Source organism: Grampus griseus (assembly GCF_964374135.1).
Source record: "Grampus griseus genome assembly, chromosome: 5".
Taxonomy (NCBI): Eukaryota; Metazoa; Chordata; class Mammalia; order Artiodactyla; family Delphinidae; genus Grampus; species Grampus griseus.
In genome coordinates, this window is record NC_138998.1 from 110,097,157 (window position 1) to 110,102,744 (window position 5,588).

Below are 5,588 nucleotides of genomic sequence, written 5' to 3' on the forward strand. Positions count from 1 at the left end.
TCTGAAAATGCTTATGCATTCAGTTCAGCAGTATAGTTAGTTACCAGAAACCTGTACTTGTCAGAGTCTTTTCCATGAATTCCTTGAAGATGAAACCCTTTTACAGGAACATTTCTGCAAAAGCATCAGAGTATACTCAGAACTGTCTGTAAATGACAAAAGAATTAAAAATGACCACGGTTAAAGATTTGATGAAAGTTCATAATAATGCAATTGACAAGGAAATTTATTTATTTCTGAGATACACATTTTAAAGAAATAACTAGAATTATGACATATTACACCAGAACATATAATATTTTTAGAAATTTCATGTAATGTCTGAAACATTTATATTAACATATTTCCATACAAATAACCCAAAGAAAGTTTAGTATTAGTTGTTTTTGTTTGTTTGTTTGTTTTTTTATACTGCAGGTTCTTATTAGTCATCAATTTTTTTTTTTTCTTTTTTTTTTTTTGTGGTACGCAGGCCTCTCACTGTCGCGGCCTCTCCCGTTGTGGAGCACAGGCTCCGGACGCGCAGGCTCAGCGTCCATGGCTCACAGGTCCAGCCGCTCTGCGGCATGTGAGATCTTCCCGGACCAGGGCACGAATCCCTGTCCCCTGCATCGGCAGGAGGACTCTCAACCACTGCACCACCAGGGAAGACCTAGTCATCAATTTTATACATATCAGTGTATACATGTCAATCCCAATACCCACTTCCTAATACCATCATATTAACATTAGGATTTCAACATAAGAATTTTGGGGAAACCCAAAGACTCAGGCCACAGTGGTAGGTATAACTCTAATGTACATATTGAGACCCATGCATCCAACAGTTAAGAGACCTAAACTCTCTGAACTATGCTCTCATGTTAACATTATAAAATAGCATGGCTGGAGAAAGTTATAGAAAGGAATAATCAAAACACTGATGCACCCAGTTTCTTCCATCTTTGGTCTGTATCCACACTTTTTGACTAGTAAGTGGCAGTACCCTTCCTCCATAAACAGAGTGCCTTCTTTGCCTCTTGGATTTGGGTTTTGAAATATGTGTGCTTTGCTGGAGAGACTGAAGCAGAAATACAGGTTCTAAGGAGATTTGTCTGTGTGTTTAGGTTCCCATTTGCAATTTTGTGTTCTAGTATCACCTTGAGGACGTGTGTAGGCTATTCTGCTGTCCTGGGAGGAGAATGCAAGATCCATAGGGAAGAGTGGGGTTTAGCCAGCTTCCCAGTCTAGGTCATCCAAGCAGAATAACTTTATTTTTCCCATGAAATTTATTTTCCAATTCCTAAAAAGGTCCTCTGTAGTAATGCTTGTGCCTATGGTAGCTGTAGCCAAGTTGTTGGTTTATGCAGAAGTGCACAACTGTGACAGATCTGGACCTAGCCAAACAATAAGAAACTGGTATTTATACACTCAAGCCAACATAAACAAATAATGTTGAACAGTTTGATCTCTTCCTCTTTCATGCCTAAGGAAGGGATATAATCAGTTTTCTTTGTGATAAAGTTAACTGCTCAGAAAATAAATAAGAAGAATGAGTAATATTTGGAAAAGCTAAATTACAGGCAAAGATTTGGTAGTACAACTCCATCGTCAGATCGCACATTATTCAGATGTGCTTTGTAGAAGACTGTTTTGAACTTTAGCTAGGATTTCAGGCAGTTTTTCAAAGAAATATGGCTTTTTATAATCATTGTGTAAGCATCATTATCTCTTTGACTTACTGGAAGACCTTTCCCCCTTCATGACGCATAAAGGGAAAGCAAACATTTAAACTTTCTATCTAAGGCAATAATTGCTACCTGCAAAGCGTCAACTCATTAATGAACTGTTTTATGTGCTTGCCAGAACTACAGAGCTATTTTATATTACCTAGGAAGGCTGTAGACATTCTTCATAATCATGCTCAATCGTCCACTAAAACAGACCTAGTATATTAATATTTATTTTGCCTTTTTTCTTGTTTAGATAACATTTTTCACCATGATTTAGATTAGCCCTCAAATTATATTTTGCTAAAATGAAATGTGTGTTTGTCTGTGTGGAAATGTGTGCTATAACTGACTTACTTGACTTGAAAATAGTAATACTGTTTCTATTTATATTTTCTTTAGCCATTCTGACTATATATTATATAGATAAAAATCAGCAGCTAAGCAAAAACGAATTCTGTGTAACCAAAATACAATTCAATTCCACAGGTATGTATTGAATACCTACTGTATTCCAGGCACAGTTTTAGGCCAGCAGTGAATAGAACAAAGTCTTTCCTTTTGGAAATTACATTCTGGTGGAATTTTCTACAATTGAATGTAATTGTTTTATGAGTGATTGGTTAATTAATTAATCATTCATTCATTCATTCAACAAGTACTCATTTAACACATGTAGTAACATATGAGGTCCTTTTTGACACTGGGGTACAGCATGAAAAGAGAGAATGCAGGTCAACATGGAGTACATTAATTTGAGGTTTGGAAAATAGAAGTCAGTAAATGAATAACAATTACACAAGACAGTTTGGGTTGTGATCCATGTTCTATTTGGTTTTAGGGAGAAAAGAAGGAAAGCCACCAGAATAAGTCACATATAGGAGGTGGCTTCTCTAAAGCAATTCCATTTGTGCTAATAACTGATAGATGAGAATGAGTAAGAAATGCAGAAACTTGGAAGAACATTTCCACAAAGTCTGAGTATAAAAAACAAATAGACTATAAATATATGAAATATTGTCCAAACACAATAGCAATCAAGAGAGTGAAAATTAAGCAACAATTAGGTGTGATTTTAACCATTAGCTTGGCAAATGTTTTAATGTGTAACAATATCTAGAGAAATGAGAGCTCTCATACACAGCTTGTGGAAGTTACAGTAAAATGGAGATCAGTTAAGAAATATTTACCAGAGGTAAAGATTCCATGTCCTGTGATGCAGCAGTTTCCCTTCTATAAATGCTGAGAACTGTTTATACATTTGCACTATTGGTGGCAGTTACACAGGGTTCAATTGCTAAAGAATCACAGGATCCAAAAGGACAATGCTCATTTCAGGAAAAATTATACAATACAGCAATAGCGTTAAAGTAAGGGTATACATCATAATCATGTTTAGGGCATGAAAGTAACACACCACAGAGAAAGAGAAGTAAAGGGTAATGGTGGAATGTGCAGTGATGAACCCAGAGTAATGCCCAGGACAAGATCTTCCTGGATCCTGACAGCAGTGTTAAGAAATACATTTTTTTTTATCCTGAAGATAACGTAGAACCATTTAATATTTTAACTAGAGCCCACTGATGATCAGATTTATATGGTGCCAGAGAGAAGGATACTCCAAGAAGCAGGTAATACTGTCTTCTCCACCTTCCATTGGGAACAATACCACACATGCCCTTCTTGAGTAGAGACAAGTGAGTAGGTTTCCTTAATGGTTAATAGCCAATTTTTTAGAGACAAATAGAAGAAGGCTTAAAGGAAGGATTTCCAACTCATTCGCTTGAGACTTAAATGATTTCAACCCTCTGAACTTTAAATTCTTATCTGTAAAATGATGCCTAACACACATAGTAGGAAGAATGTTAAATGTAATAATTTATATAAAGTTCTTAAGAGAATGTCAACAATATAGCAAGAACTTAATAAATGAATATTATTATTATTAGTTATTAATGAGGAGAATCATAGGTAGTCTCTTATCACTGATGTGGTGGTACTAGGGTTTACATTTTAAAGAACATTCTAAGAGTATGTAACACAAAATCCACAACATATATGTAAGTTACTGAGTCCCAGGTATTTAAGAAATTTGTCCTCAGGTCTCAAGGATTTGTGACTGCAAAACTGCAATCTAGTGGCAATATCAGAGGAAAAAAGCTAAAAGTCATGGGTGCAGTTATTGACAAAGAGTGCAGAGACTGGGTGCAGAGGGAGACCACTGAAGTATGTGGGCCTTGCCAGTGGGGTATTTTCTCTTCCCTTTCAACTGATTGGATCTGAAATGATATTTTAGAGATTGAGATGTAATATAATTCTGATTATCGATGGGATGCATCTGGCTGGCCAGTAAGACCTATCTTTCCAGAGCTTTGCTTGAGCTCAATGTCAATAGAGGATGTAAAGAACAAAGCAATATTGGCCCATTGTTTTTATAGCTTTTCTGTGTGGGTATTATGCAGCTCAACCATTTAAATTAATGAAGTGTTTTCTTTTTCCTTTTCTTTCATTTTTGCCTGTTTGTGAGATTTGACATTACAAAAAAATCCTGTAATATACTATGAGGGAAGAAGCACAGAATTGCAGATAAAAGGAAGTTATATTTTTCATTATGTTTGAGTGTTGGGAGAATGGAGGCTATGTTTATTAGCACAGTCATCATCTTGAGTAACCCTGTCTGTTGAGAGTCACATAAAATTGATGGAACCCCATTTTATATACTATAAGAAAACTATTTTCCCTTCTGTTCTCTCTGGAATCTTGATGCACAGGGGCTGGGGCGGGGCGTGCCATATTTCTCCTGGCCACCTCTGGCTCTGAATGCCTGCTGCCTGTCTCTGTGCTGGTCTCCACTAGACAAAGCCATAAATCCATTTAAGCTCCCAAATGCCCTTCTATACTGTGCAAGAATCCCCTCCTTTTTCTGATACTTTTCCCCACCTCTTTCTTTTTTGCTTCAGTTCTTATTTTGGAAAGGGTAAATGACATCCATTATTTGGAAATTTCTTTTGTTTAGAGAGCACTGGAATTTGTGTCAAGAATCCAGTCCTATATTAATCAGGTAGAAACGAGTATTCAGTAATATGCCACCAAAACAAAAACAACCACCTCAAAAAGGAAGCAAACTGTTTAGTCTTGAACTAAATTCTCTGGAAAGAAATGCCAATGTTTATCTATCTTACAGATGAAATGACAGAGTGATGATGCCTAATGGGGCTCCATAGTTTAGAGTACCCAGGTAGGAATAGAAGGACCATGGAGAGGAGTGGATAGGATACAGTTGGAAGCAGAGATCACTTAAGAGCTATGAGTTCCATGAGAGGCCTGGACTGTAAAGAAGAAATAAAGAGGAATCAGTTCCTCTCGTGATGTCTGGGATTTAGTGCAGGAGGATGAACAGCAACTTATGGATGGAAGAGATAGAAGTCTCTTAGATTACATTTGATTGTGGGCTTTCACTTGGTTATCACATATGTGAATTTGAATTTAGAGAGGAGTGTTTAAAACTTTGGGTCAAATAATGACAGAATGCTATTGAAAAAAGAGACAGAAGGATATTTGTGTGTAAAAATGGGTTATTGGAAATTAAAAATTTGATTGCTAAAAATAAAAAACTAAAAAAAAAAAAAATGAAGAGAAGAACTGGAAGACAAAACTGAGGAAATTTCCCAAAATATAAAGGGAGACACACGCTTTGAAATAAAAAATCAGAAGTTATGAGAAATTCAGCCTTGAAATCCAACACTACAAATAGACATTCTAGAGAACAGAGAAATGGATGGTTGAAATAAATGAATAGTAATTCCCTCCCCACCTCAACACAGGCATCTTTTGGCCACCAGATTTTTAAATGAAGTGAAATAAAATAAAAATAATACA